At 41.0% G+C, this 15,267-nt stretch overlaps 1 long non-coding RNA gene across 1 annotated transcript in view; it reads left to right on the plus strand.

The window, feature by feature from the left end:
- LOC138685321 (uncharacterized) overlaps window positions 1-13,162 on the plus strand; it is a 63,279-nt gene extending 50,117 nt beyond the window's left edge. Inside the window, exon 3 of the long non-coding RNA XR_011324556.1 lies at window positions 12,760-13,162. This is a non-coding gene — a long non-coding RNA (uncharacterized lncRNA). The remainder of the gene's footprint in view (window positions 1-12,759) is intronic.
- Window positions 13,163-15,267: the final 2,105 nt, after the last annotated feature.

Raw genomic sequence — 15,267 nt, forward strand, 5'->3', positions numbered from 1 at the left:
AGTACTGTATCTTGCAGTCCTCTATTCTGTAGATTGCATTCCTTAGAGCTGACCACAGGAGCAGGAAGTGGGAGTGATTTTTAACCTGCATGTACAGCTAGTAGAATATAGTTCTAGTATAGAGTTTTTAAAGGAAGGTAGAAAAACTGAAAAGAGCACAGCACAGGAAGCAAGATGACTTGGAATGAGCAAATAGAACTCTGTTTAGTTTCAAAAACATTGAGAAGTGACTTAGTGTAGAAGTACCTTCATGGAGAAAAAAATGCCAGGTGCACTTTTTCCCCCCACCATGATCAGAGGACCCTTTCACAACAACAGGAACCAACATCTGGAAGCTAGAGCAGTTTATATTAAAACTGCTAATGTAGTTTATATTAAAAATAAGGTACATTTCTTTCAATAAAAGAATGATTGAATATTGGAAAGACTAGCAAGGATGTTTCTTGTTTTGCATATCCTCAGCATCTATCCAGTGCCTCAATGAAAGAGTAATTTAAACTCATTACCATTGTGCTCAAAGTGTAATTCTGTGGCCTGAAATATAAAGGAGGGCATCCACATGGTCTTTCTGCCCTTAAGTATGATTCTGTGAAGTAAACAACATGCTGAAGAGATTCCTGTTGACTAAGCATCATCTTTGTCCTCGCATCATACTGAGGTTGTATGCAACCCTGCTGTGTTTCTCTGTGCCAGTATTCAAAAAGAACAAACTGGATGACCAGATGATGTATTGTGTATATGTATACAGTCTCTCTCTCTTTATATATGTAGATAACTTGCAAGAACCATCATTCTTCCATCTTGTGCTCCTAAGTGCTCCCTATGAGTGTGTTTCTGGCCATGAGAAGAAGCCTTCTGTTAACAGCTTAGGCTATATTTCCAACCTGCCACCCTCAGTCAACTTGCTGAGTCAGGCTAGCCTGCTGTATCTCAGTCTCATTTTCTGGGCCCTCAACCTACACCTAGAGCTCTTGACTATTCTGAAGACTTTGCTTGGTCCATACTGCTCTAGATCCCTCTTCCTCAACCTAGAATGCAGGTAGGCTATTTCTGGCCTTCTCTACTGGTAGGAGTCAATATGGGAAGCTGTGGGAAATTAAAAGGGTGCTAAGGAAGTCTCAGTAGGTCCAAGTGGGAAAAAGCTCTGCTATGTCCCCTTTCTTTGCATCTATGGGTTTGCAGATCCAAGGGAGGGGAAATACTGGAAATACTCAGAAGCTTTGGATGAAAATTAATAGGCAAAGATGGGGAACAGCCAAACAGGTAGAAGAAGATATGAGTTAGAGGGAGCAGAAAGAACAGTATCAGGAGGCTGAGGGGAGGTCTCTATAGTAAGATTTCCTATTAGAAGGTTTCAGGAGACTAAGCAAAACTGTTTGCAGGCAAAGCTGCTGTTTTGAAAACCCAGAGTCTTATGTGTCCCCCTCATGAAAGAACTGCAGCACCATCCTGTTTCTTTCTCAGAATGGACACGGGCTTATGTCCTCTCCTTTTTTGTGCTTCCAACGGAGCTGGATTCGCTGAGCTGAGGCAACAGCCAATCCCATTGTAAATACTAGTGCTGCTTTCCTGGCAGTACCCCTGCATTCTCACAGTGGTTGTGGCCAGGGTCAGTGACCCTTGCAACCACTTTGAGCCCTTTATCCTTGCCTTCTTTCTCTGCAATGGCACTACCACTGATTTAATAGCATTAATGTTTAAGCCTTTCTCAGATCATTCTACTTCCATTGGCCCCCCTCTTTCATCTTAATTTGGCTGGAAGAAATGGCAGCTCTTTCTTGCCGTTTGCTAATGAACCTGCCTAGAGCAACTTTACAGTTGGCAAGGAAAGTGACGTGTCTGTGGCAGAAAGCAAAGCTTACCAGAGTCTCTGTGGACCAAGACTTTTTCTCATATATGTTTCATTTTCTCAAATCCAAAGAATTATTTTGTGATTTTTTTTTTTCTGTTCCATGTGTAATTAAATCAGCACTCTGTGAAGCTTTGTCCGAGGAAAAGAAAATTCTCTGTCTTTGCAGGATAGGCACTATACAGGTGGTCAGGATTCTTATGTGGGATACTGCAAATATTTACTGGAGCAAATCTGAGCTGGACTTTTCCACAGGGTAGTGCTGAGCTGGACTTTTCCACAGGCTAGTGCTGTAGCAGCTGTAGGACTGAGCCCTTGCCAAAGAAGCACTTATTAATTCACACAGAGTGAAAAAGTTCCAACAGAAGAGAATGTTCCCAGAAGAAGAAATTACACCAGTCAAGGCATTTAGCTATGCTGGGGAAGAGCCAAATTCAAGTCTCAGGTCCAGAAAAGTAGACCAGGAACCTGAGCCCCAATCTCTCATATCCCATGAAGGTCTCCTTCTACATGCAGGCTTCTGTGTTACCCAATGCAAATTAGGGAGCCTTCTCTAGCAAAGGTTTCCTCAGGACAGTGAGTTCCTACAAAACATGTAGATTTCAACAAATTATTTCCCAACAAAGCTGGTTATGCCAAAGACAGGAGGAAAGAAAACCAAACCATGAGCAGTTCTATGGGTTAGGTGCTGACAAGTAGGTAGAGAGGGAGATGTTAGGGAGATAATTAGATAGTTGCCCAAGCATGGGCAGACTTGTGGCAGCTGCTTAAGCCATGTCTCTCTTTTGAGTTCTTGCAAGTGTCTTCTGTACTTGGGCTGCAGTGTGTGGCAAATGAAGGAATTTTACTTGGAATCATAGGGAGGACTGGCAGTTTTACATCATTGTCTCCTGAATGCAGTGTGTGCCTGCAGAATGCCACAGACCCCTTCATTCTCCTGTTTCCTTTCCGTGTGGAGGAGGAATGGAGCTATTGATTGATTTGTCGTGCTTTCATGTGCAGACGTGAACTTTGGGATTTTGGCCTGTATGGAAGCAAGTCCTGCCATTACATTCGCTCTACTTTTCCTGTTTTCAGTGCCATTGTTTTGGAGCAGGTCCTAGGGCTGTTTGTTTCAGATACATGGCCTCTTCCCCTCTCTGCTCACTTGGACCAGGGCTGCTAATCAGTGCTATCAAAAGAGATCTGAGTAGATCTTTGATTCACCACCTTCCACTTCCTAGAATTATTGTTGTGCTTGCTTGTAACTGGAAGGATTTGTTCCTTCCAGACACTTGGTATTGCTTATTTAAGTGCAAGGTCACTTCTACAGCACTGGTTTTCATCCAGCTCCACTACTGCTTGGAAAGCATTCTCCAATAGTTGTTTGGCCTTTGGAGTGAGTTTGCCCCAGTCTATTGCCAGTGGACATCTGGATCAGAACCACGGCTGGCATTGACTGGCCCCCTTGACAGTAGTCTTGGCAAAGAAGCCAGGGCTTGAACAAACCATTAGATAATTAGAAGCTACTGCAGCGACTTGCAATCAAAGAGCCTAAAGAAATGGATGCAGAGGGTCCTCTTGCACACCTTGAAGTAATAACTCCAAAGGAGTAAAACTGCCTCTGAAAATGTTTCCTTTTCTCTGAGAGACACCCCTGGGTGTATTGCAAGATTTTGCTGAGTTTCCTGACCAGCTGCTTTGTACTCCTGGTGGGGCTTGCAAAGCCAGGAGGCCTATAGGAGACAGGCCTGGATCTTTCTGTGGCTTGTTCACCATCCATATAATGGTTAAATGTTTCCATTGCAGAGCCTTTTATTGCTAGTTGAAGGAACAGAGGGAATGTAGCTGGACTCTCAGAATCTAGACAGCATGGCAGGGCTGGCAGCTAGACAAAGCTGGTCTTTCTCCAGATTGCTCTTCATGGCTTTTGGATAACAGGTCAGTCAGTGCCAGCTGCATGGTGCAGTTTTTGCAAAGAAACTGCAGAACTTTTGGAAATTTTTTGAGTGTATCAAGAAGGGAAGTGTAATCCTACCTCCTGACTCCAGCTTTAGATGCTGTAACTCTAAAGTTTAAGCTGAATTTTAAGATCTCTTCTCTCTGTTCTCCAGGTTGAGCACAAAAGAGTGGAGACCTTTATAAGTCTGAAAATCTGACATTGAAGTTGTTCTTCTAAGGAAACAAAGGGAGTGGGAATTGATCACAGCATCTGTATTCAATGTTTTCAATTTTGCAACAGCAACCTTTCCAATTTCCCCACTTCTCTATTGCTCTCCTGTGAAAGTGAACAAGATTCACAGCTGTGCCCATACACTTACAGCATTTTGAAACTAACACTGTACAGTGAAGCTGGGTTTTCTTTAAATATTTCCTCTTAGTGAAGAGATTCCTAACCAGAGGTGTTTGTGTCCTTTGCTTGCTGCTCATCTGATCAATTGTGATGAAAAATAAAGTCACTAGTCAGCAACAGCCTTTGTGTGAATGGCCCTGAATGAGGCTTTGGAGTGGAGTGTTTTAAGCCTTCCTCTTCAAAATCAGAGCCTGTGCTGTGTTAGCACCATTTCACAGTCCAGAATCAGTTTGAACAAACTAAGCAGCTTATTACTATTTGGTAACATACAGAAATCCTAATCCAGATGGAGACCTGACTAACAGGCTCAAAACTTATTGGGAATCAAAGGTCAGGACATTTGTGTGAACTATGAATTGATAATCAAATGATAAATGTTAAGAACAAGAGTCTTCCTGCTTCAGGGTGGGCAATAGGCACTTGCTAGAGGTAGTTCAGATGAGGCTGCCTGGTGACTGCTCTCCAAGGAGATTCTTGTTCAAGCAGCGGGTGCTGACAGTGTAGGAGAGGACAGGGGACTGGGAAGAACATGGCTATTCCTCCACTTGATGGTACACAGGCTGCCTGAGGGCAAGTTTCTTGCCCCAAGTGCCTCCTTTGGGTGAGGAGGGAGGACTCGCTATGGGATTTGAATCCTTGCTGGCAAGTGTACAAAGAGGTGGAATTAAATCCCTCTTGCATCCAAACTGTACTATAAGAACTTGATTCAACCCTCCACCAAAGAGGGACAATAACACACTAGTACATTTTCTGCCCATGACAATAAAATTCTATGCTTTTGTTTTAAAGAGAACTTTCATTCTTTTCCTCATGCTATATCTGTCACCCAGAAGTAGGTGTCAACAAGTAGGCCTGGCCATCAGTGTCATCTACATTCCTTAGATCATTCTGTCTAGAAGGTTGTCCTTGCTAGAAGACTGTATTGTAACCTGCTTGTGTTTGATGGAAGAGAAATTTATTTAAAAACGTGAGAAATAGTACTGTCCCAAGTATGGCTCTAGGACACTGTTGTTCAGAAAAGCAGGATGTGGCAATGAAAAACATTTTTTTTTCTACTATGAATTAGTGTGTTTGCAATCTTTAGTAATGTGTCTATTAAGCTAGGCATTGGCTATAGAAATGGAATAGCACCTTGTCACTATGGTTGTGCTGCCTTTCAAGGGGGTTGAGAAGGTGGTGGTAATTATCTGGTGATACGTGAGCATCAGATCAATTCTGTGGAAGTGGGCATTTTGAAACATTACTTACTTGTACACTTCATCAATTGAAAAGCACTGTGTTTGGCTGACACCAGTTGTACTATACACTCTGGTAGCTCCCAATCATTACTCCAAGCATAGAGTACCTGTGATAATCTTTTTATTTCATCCTATTGCCTTTCAGCCCCTCAGCCTCCAAATACTTATGCCTTTCCATATGGTGTGCTGGAAATGCTCTTTCCAAACTTCTTTACCAAGCTCCTTTGAAAGTTTGTGATCATTCTCAACACTCATGTCTTCTTAGGAAGCCATTAATGTAGGATGTTGATGTTCTACATGGAAATGGAAATAATGACTCAACTGCAGTTTATTACTACTCTCCGAATCTTCTCTGTGTTCCCTTTTTTCCCTTCCCATCATTTTATATGTGTTCATGACCTTATTAATTGGGTATTGCTGACTTGAGAAATTGTGCTTCCTCCTGGAGAAAGATTGCACCTTTGCCTGTTTCAGTGACAAAGCTAGAAAGACAGGCAAAGTAAATAAAGCATAATGCCCAATATGAGATTATAATTAATAATGAAGTTCCTTCTTTGCTGCTTCAGCACTCTTTTCCTCAGGTTTCCACAGCATCTTCTGTGATGCTGAAGGTCAGGCACCAGTGCTCACAAAATAATGCTGCCAGCCATAACTCAGTCTAAAGCCAGCTAAGAAAGGGTGTTTTGGGGCTACGAATACGAGGTTCTTGTGCCTCCTTCTCCTGCTATTGTCATCTCCCCTGGCTAACCAGCCATCTCTAAGCTTATTCCTCCCTTGCTGAGTGACTGCTGGACCTTTCTTTTTCTTCTGTTTTCATCTCACTGTCCTCGTGCTGCCACTTCAGTGCAGTGCCATGGAGAGAGAGGTTTCTTTTACTATTTGGAGCACATCCTGGCCAGTTGCAGCCTTTTTAAGGCAGTTAAAGTGGCCTGTAAATCATATATTGCAAGACGTCTTCATCAATTTTATGTTTAATTAACCCCACAGCCTCTAGCATGCTCTCAACTTTATATAGAGATCGCAAATGATATACTAACGATATAAAGGTTGGGGCTGGTCTTGAAATGTTCTATCTACACGGTTGTGTTCTCCCCACCTCTAGTTTTAGGGGTTCCTTGCGCCTGAAAAATATATATTAACACCATCACCTCCTGCTGTTTGATGTCTGAATGTTTTGGCAGTAGTTTGAAGTGTAGTTTTCTACCTCCATCAGTCCTGTGCTACATTTATTTCCTTTGCTGATAGTTTTGACTGAAATAGAAACTGCTAATGGATTTCTCCAACAGGAAGACCTCCCACTCCACATAATCACCTCCCAAAATGAATATCACTTTTGTTGTTACAGTGACCTATGATAGAGACATTATTTTTGCTTTAATTGGTGGTCTATAACAAGGGAGTTAAACAGATTTCAGGACTGTAGTTCAAACAGGTATTTGAGTGATGGAAATCCAATGAGAAACTCTGACTGTCAGTGAGTTCTTGGGGAAAGGTCACTGTTGGCATAACTTCTCTTCAGCACTCAAAGGACTGCAGTGACAGAGCTTACCAGATTTCAAGATTCTAGTTTAGAGAAAATATGGAACTACGTTTAGGAATGGCGTATCTAAATCAGCCAAGCAAGACAGAGGAGTTCATGGTGCTTGCCTGAAGTCACAAAGAAGGTCAGAATCAGAGGTGGAGTATTGGGAATGCAGGCTTTTGCTCAGGCTGTGTGCTTCCCATCTAGAAACGTGTGACCTGTCCAATCTTGTCTCCATGGGGCAGTGTTAATATGACTAACAAATGCTTCAGAGTTCTCAGCAAACTGCTACTGGGGACTTCTAACTGGGCAAAATCTGTACCATCCAACCCTACTGAAGCTAACTGCAAGCTGAAAGATTTGATGATCGTATTGTTATCTATATTATATTCCACCATGAAAAGGATTAAAATATTATCTTATCACACCTGATCCTCTGAAATACTACCAGGCATTTGAACAACATCATTCTTTGTGCATGTAGAATATTTTTCTTACATGGATCTTGCTGATTTCCCCTCATTCTAGATTCTCTCTGCTGATTGTCACATATCATTTCAAGAGCTAACCCCATCTCTGACTGCAGCTATTTGTTATCAGCCCGTTTGCCTTTACCACTTCCATTTGTAATTTAAACACCCTAATTTAATAGGTTTGTCTCATTATTTTGATTAATCATATTAACTCATATTAATTAAGAGATGGATTTAGGTAATGACAGAGGTTAATGGAGTCAGTTTTCACTTTCCCCTGGTTTTTCAGAGAAGGGGGACACAGGGGTAGGAGGGGAAAATAGAGAGACTAGAAAGAACGAAAAAGAGAAACTGTTGGGGGGGAAATCTCAGTTAGCAATCAGAAATTCCCTGCTAATTGAATGTCTGATTTTATTAATGATGAAATTTATAAAGGTCCTTAAGAAAAGAAAAGAATTTAGCCAGTTCAGCAGTTAAGTGTGAATATTAACTAACTTCAAGATAAAAGTTTAAATATCCATTTTCTTTTCTTTTCTCTAGTTCTTTAAATAAAAAGCTCTCTTTGACACTTCATCCCATTAGAGCTTTAGTTTCCTTTGCCATCCATTGCTAAATGGCTGGAGACTGTGCAGAGAATGTAATGTCCTGGATGGTTTAAGAAATGCTGACCTTGGAGGGCAGGAAGTTAATACATGGATCATCATAGTGCTTATTTTCCTTGATGCTTGCTCTCTGATGATGCTTTGGTAAGTCGAAGAAGGTTTCCAGCTCTGCCCTATGCTCTGTCCTTACTCTACTACGCTTGTTTCCCTGAGGCTCAAGAAAAAACGAACTGCAAACAGAGTGTGAGATTCAGACTGAACTTCGTGTTGGTGCTGTGGGCTGCATTTCCATCTCAACAAAGGCATGGTGAATCCTTTGCTTATCGAAGTCCCTCCATGACAGGGTCTCATGGCTATTACTCCTGGGCATGTCCAGCAGCAGACTGCTCCTAATTTGTCTCTTTCTTTTTCCTTATTTGTACTAATGCTATATAGGCATAAAATCCCATTTGAGGAGAGGAACTCTTTATAGCCCTACTGCCCTCATGCAAATGACAGCATGAGGGCAAGTCAGTGGAAAGCTCTTTCATCCTGTACTCCATGACACCTCAACTGACCTGCTTCAATGAACATTTGAACAGAAAGCCATTTTGGAGCTGTAGCTGGTTGGTAGTGAATTGTGGGGTAACTGTGCAAGACACCAGAGTAAGCAGTTAACCTTTCTCCTTACCAGAAAAGAAGATTTTTGTGACAATGGTAACATGGTGTACAAAATAAAGGGAGGTAACTGAAAAACTGTTATTCAATCCCTAAATTAACAAATATGAGCAAGGTGTTTGTATAAATTGTCACAAATCTAAATCAAAAAGCATTAGAACGGGAAAGCTGCTTTGTGAACAAACTTACGAAAAAAATTTAATTGTGAGGGAACTTGACATCTTCATATATACTCTTCCAGTAAATGTTGCTGTTGAAATGTAGTACTCTCAGGCGACTTGTGAAAGGTAGACACTAATGTTTGTAAGATCATGTTCTAGTTTGAAGTGTAGTGCACTATCAGCCCAAAGATTATTTGGCAATAAATTACAAAGAAAAGCACCAAGAAGATGGTGAACATTTCCTGTGAGGTATTTGGGGAAATATTCTTTAAGTGTGACCAGCTGTAGTCATTGTATTTATGTTAACTCAGTAGAATATGTTGTCTGTGGAAGGACACACAGTACCTCCCGACTATCCAGATTTCGTGACTGCAGTACAGTCCCTTGCTCTCAGCTACTTTAAGCTTAAGTCTGCAACATAGACAGTCTCATGTGAATTTTTAATTTCATCCAACTGCAATCCTTACACCTAACTTGACTGCCACTCAGAAGGAATTTTAATACAAATTCCAGAAGCTGATTACTTTTCGGTGATCTGTGATTAAAATAGCAGAAGTCTAAAGTGGCATTTTTCCATAATCAGTATTTCAGAGTGGATGAATGAAACAAATTTCAGTTCAAAAGGCACTAGAGCAGTTGAAATCTGATAAGACTGACTGACCTTTTTGTGACTTTGATGAGAACATCAAAAAACAATTTTGCTTTTGCAATGATGTTTTATACCAGGTAGAAATATACCACATTTCAAGATTGTTGGCAACTTGAGAATGTTGACAGTCTGTTTCTATGATGTTAGAAAACACTATAAAAGTAACATCCTTTTTTTGTTGTTCTTTTGTTTTATCTTTGCTTAATATAAGCAACTAGGGAATGATTTCTGTGCAAAATGACAGTTGACCTGAACAGTAGAGAACTATGAATTTGAAAGATGCAGTCAGCATTCCCAGTCTAGTATCTTTTGGCTTGCATATAGAAGTATAAGCATGTAGGACTTGCATTTGAAAAGTACAGGGCTCAGAAGAGAGTGAATTCTAGGCGTGTAACATTAAGGGACTTCACAAATAGATGACTGGAAGCGTCTAAATGCAGCCTGACATTATGAAATGACCCAACAAAATTTTACTAAATTGGGAATTAGAACAATATGACTGGCAGCACGTTTTTGTTCAGAGAGCTAAGGTCTTGTTCAAGCAGGGAAAGCCTCTCAGGCAGACTTTGTCTCTGTGGAGTCTCCCTGCACACTTACCAACCCATCACAGCTGCCTCTCTACCTGGAGTATTCCTAAAACTCTAGCCTCTGAAATCCTGCTTTCCCTTGAAGAATTCTCATTTTATTAAAAGCATGCAAAGCTTTTATCTCTACAGAAAAGCTTGAAACAGTAGAATGTTAAAAGCTCAGAAAATGTAAAAGCCTGATAGGAAAATCCAATACATGTATATGCATATATATATATATATATATATAAAAAAGTATATATGAGACAACAATACCTCATGATGTTTTAAGACAGTTTGGGGATTATTTTGGAACCTGACTCAAATTTGAAGTCTCTCATTTTGCAAAACTGTCAATGATTTCAGTGAGGTTTCAGATGGACAGAGGACACCAGATACAACATTTTCATTGCAGGATTGGGAGGACTGTACTGCTCCTTTTTGGAGACTTTTAGTGGATACTGTTTGAATTAATATGTGTCTAAAGGGCAAGTTTGAATGAAAGAGATTGACTTTAATGTTTATAATTTTTTTTTTCATACTCCTTCATTTAAGTTTGTGGTACAGATTTTTTTTATTAGCAGTAGACACACAACCAGAGATTTGCATGCTGTGAGGAAGTACTAAATAGGCAAAAGGAGATTGTAATACTAGCCTCTGACTAAAAATAAAGATTAAAAAAAATAACAGCACAGAAAAATTGTGTAGATATGATATTTTTCTCAAAAAAAGCCACAGTAGTTTAATTCTGATTTTACTTGTGTTGAATTTACACCAGACAAAAGTCAATGGAGTTGCTTCACAGTGTACAGTAGCATGAGGTTAGAACTGAGTCTTGTATCTTAAAGTATTACATGTAAGTGTATACACTCTTCTTTGTGGGTGCACTGTATCTCTTTGTCTATGCATATTCAAGTGTATATATTTCACAGTTGCTGTCTGCATCATTCACTTCCAAAACCAGCACACATTCTTTTTCATAACTTTTTGTTCTATTACAATATTAATGGGACTATCAATGGGAAAGGACAAGAAAAGCATTTTTAATGTTTATCTGACAGTTGCAAATTTCACTTGAGGTTGTTTACTGGGATCTGATGGTTGGCAAAGAGGAGTAGGAAAGGCAGCAAGATGAATGGGATCATCGGAAGAAGAGATGTATTTATGGGTCCTCTTAGCACCATCTAAGAGTAATAAAAAGTCCTGTCTTACCCCTCCTTTACCAATTCTTAAGTTTTAAATAGCAAAAAATGAGGGATTGTTTTAATTAATTTCTATTTAATCCAGGTGGCCTGTTCAAAGCGATACACTGCATGCATGTATGTGAAAACTAGATGAAAGTCTGTCCTGGTTTCAGCTGGGATAGAGTTAATTTTCTTTCTGGTATAGTGGTATATTTTGGTATATAGCTGGTATAGTGCTATATTTTGCGTTTGGTATGAGAAGAATTTTGATAACACTGATGTTTTCAGTTGCTGCTAAGTAGTGTTTAGACCAAGTCAAGGATTTTTCAGCTTCTCATGCCCAGCCAGCAAGAAGGCTGGAGGGGCACAAGAAGTTGGGAGGGGACACAGCCAGGACAGCTGACCCAAACTGGCCAAAGGGGTATTCCATACCATGTGACATCATGCCGAGTATATAAACTGGGGGAAGTTGGCCTGGGGGGAATCACTGCTCAGGAACCAACTGGGCATTGGTCAGCGAGTGGTGAGCAATTGCGTTGAGCATCCCTGGTTTTGTATATTCCAATTATGTTTTTATTATTATTATTGTCATTTTATTATTATTATTTTATTCCTTTTTGTCCTATTAAACTGTCTTTATTTCAGCCCACAAGTTTTAATTTTTTCCTGATTCTCTCTCCCATCCCACTGCAGGATAGGCAAGAGTGAGCAGCTGTGTGGTGCTTAGTTGCTGGCTGGGGTTAAACCATGACGAGGTTTCAGTGTATATGTTTATTCTCATCCAACATATTTTCCCTAGTGGGGAAAATGCCTCAAAGTAAGAGAGAGTTTGTGGACTTGTGGATGAACCTGCAATGTGATGTCAAACTGTGTACCAAATTGCTGTTGGAGTTTGCCTTTTTTGACCTTCAGTTCTAGGACTATCCTGAGTGAGGCTTATTTGTTATGGGGAGAGCTGAACCTTTTTCCAATTTTGCTCTGCAGTTTTACAGATGCTAAGTTTTACACATCTGGGCACTGCACCTCCAGATTCTCTGTGCTGTAAACATCATCTCAGACAAAAACCAAAACCACACAAAACCAACAAACAATCTTGGAATTCTGCTCATCTTTTTAGGTCCTGCTTTAAAATGTTTAAGTATCAGTTTTTCAACTAGAAATGCAGAGAGTCTAACTTTTCACCAGCCAGTGTTTAAGAACAGAATAAAAAATTTATAGACTATAGATAACACAAAAATGGTAGAATGATAGCCTAAGAGTATTGTGTTCAGCTCTGGTCACCTCTGTCACAGATTAATGCAGAAATAGAAGAATTTCAGAGCTAGGTAGCAGGCTGAGTTGTTTGGAAAAACAGGCTGTTTCATCTGAGGGCAGGTGTTTGGAGAATAGCATGGAAGTGTAAGCGGAAGGTTTAATTTTCCATGCAAAATGAAATCCAAATTAACTGGCTATGTAGATTTGAACTGTTAAATGGTTCTTCCTGGGTATTAGAGCTCATGTGCTTCTCTTTCTGTTTTTCTCACTAGGCTGGGCTTTTTTGGTGGATTATGTCTCCTTTGATGTACCTTGACAGCCACACTGAGAAGCTTTGGTGAGGACTTAGACCACCACTACAGAGCACTGTGGCACATCTTTTTTTTTTAAATGAAAAATATTAAGTTTCAACAGGAAGCAGAAACATTCCCCTAAATTGTAATTATGTCAAAGGTAATTAATTTGGGGGAAGGCTTGCAAGAACTTTCAGTTGTCAGTATGTAAAATAATAATTGTCATAGCACATGAATTCTTATTGTGTTTTGAAATATCAGAGTGACGAAACAATAAATTTGGAAAGGGGCAGATACAAAATCCTTGGAAAGGAAATCAAACAGCTATACAAAATGGTGTTCTCAGCTGTAATGGATGGCTTCTACCATTTGCTGTCTTTTGGCAAACCAGTTCTCAGCCAGAGCTAGACTGCTTTGTCCTGTGCTCGATAGTGGGTTAGAAATACATGTTTCACAGGTAGTGCACAGGAAAGACAGCTTGGATGCGTAAAGAGGGAATTTGCCAATGAACCAGTCAACCAAACCAGTGACCTCTCCGAGATGCTTTTGTGAGCCTGCCTGATCTGTGAGCATTTGGGTCAGATGGTTTTGGTAGGGACTTTCTTTTCTGGCATACGGTCCTGCCTTTCCTGGATCCCTCTCTTCCCCTTTCTGTGGGCTGGGGAGAGCCGTGCAGGTGGACAGCATATAGTCATGCATGCAGTCCAGCTGCTTTGAAAACTGTCTTGTGGGAGTGAGGGAGGAGGTGAGAAAAATGCTTCATCGCTGCTTCTGCTGGGAATCCTGGAGAGACACAGAGACATTGGTGGAGTCCACACATCACTGCCTGGTAACTCCACTCACTTTTTATCAATTACTAGGACTAATTTCTATTCAGTATTAGGTTTGGGTTAATTACAGTTAGGTTCCTTTCAGTAGTTAGGTTAATTACAGTTGGGTATTCCCTGTTGTCACTGCCCCCAAATGAGGGGTCTGATCCCAGTCCTGTTTCCTGCCTGCAAAATCCAAATTTGAAATTTGAACTGGAACTAAGGCAGTCTGGACCAGTGCTTTATTAAAAAGCCAATGGAGCAGCAACTGTGTTGCACATGCCTTCATAGCCTAAGGCTTCCACAGTACTTTTAAAGCAATCTAGATTTGGTGTGTCCCTGCTCAGAGACACTCCTGTGCACTTTACACAACAGACAGTATAGACTTAGCTATTCACTTACCTCTGGGCTCCGCATGCAGATCTTGCCTATGGTGCCACGGCTGGCTGGCTGCCTTAAAAGCTGGAGTCTCCTTATTTGGAAGGCCTCTGCACGGAAAGAAGTGTCCTACCCTTTAATTTAATAGTGAAATTGTTGGTGCAGTATCCGCGCATGTATTAACTGACTGCTAGGGCTAAAACCACTATAATTTCTCCTCAGTTTGCTGCAAACTGGCCTTTGGACTCCAGTTCTTTGTCATGCAACAGCCTCAGCAAGCTACCACCATAAAAGTAGAGTCAGCAGGGCCTTTATCTCTGGCATGCAACTGTCTACATCCTCAGTCCCAATCATTGCATCTTTCTAAGCTGATTCTTCTGGGAAGGAACTAGTGTGTCCCTTGGTCATGAACACAGCCATGTGCACAGGGGACAGCCTCATCTATTGGGCTAAGCATTAAACTGAAAGCCCAGGACCTGTGTCTTTAGATACCACTTTTAGTGCCATCAAGTCCCTTAACTTTGCTCTCCCATCTTCTTCCTCTGGGGAAAGGAATTCAGCACCCTCTTGGAAGGCAAGGGCTGATGAGTGCAGCTGATAGACTGTCAGAGTGAGGGGAAATGGAGGAGGCTTGTTGTAGTAAAAAGCCCTGTTTGGGGGAAAGGATCCCTTATAGTGAAGGTGGCGAATTTTTGGTTGTATCTGGAAAAAACCTCTGTGGAAGTGCTTTCAAAAGTTGCCTTTATGGAAGAAGATAATAGATAAGGAAAATGGAGAACTGTTACTTGCTGAATTCTGCTATACTAGAACAAGGCAGTGCTTCACAGAGCTGACAGGAGGTTGGTTGAAAGCACGTAAAGGAAAGAGCTTCTGTGCCTGGCTGCTGGAGACTGTGGTACCTGAGAGCACTAGCATGTTCAAAGAGGGACTGACCAAATTTGTGGACAACAGGCTCATTAAATGGGTGCTAAAGAGAACACGAGGAGGTACTGCTGCATGTCACAGCTCTGAAGGAAGAAAGGTGCTGCCAGAGGAGGATTTAGGAGCGATGGTACATGATGCTGCTTATCTTGCTTTGTTTTGGAGTGTTGTGTGTGACAGAAAACTGGTAGTGGCAGGACTAAATGTGAGGTGACATGAGGACAGAATTACCAGAAGACCTTGTGATCCCCGGGGCCTGCACAGATTTTAAGTGAAAACAAATATCTCTACTGGCCATGAGGGAGGTGTAGCACCCAGTGAATTGTTTACCTGGGGTGATACCAACTGACTTATTATTTATGTGCTGAAATTCTTAGCA

This window comes from Haliaeetus albicilla, chromosome 5, assembly GCF_947461875.1.
Source record: "Haliaeetus albicilla chromosome 5, bHalAlb1.1, whole genome shotgun sequence".
In the NCBI taxonomy this organism is placed as follows: Eukaryota; Metazoa; Chordata; class Aves; order Accipitriformes; family Accipitridae; genus Haliaeetus; species Haliaeetus albicilla.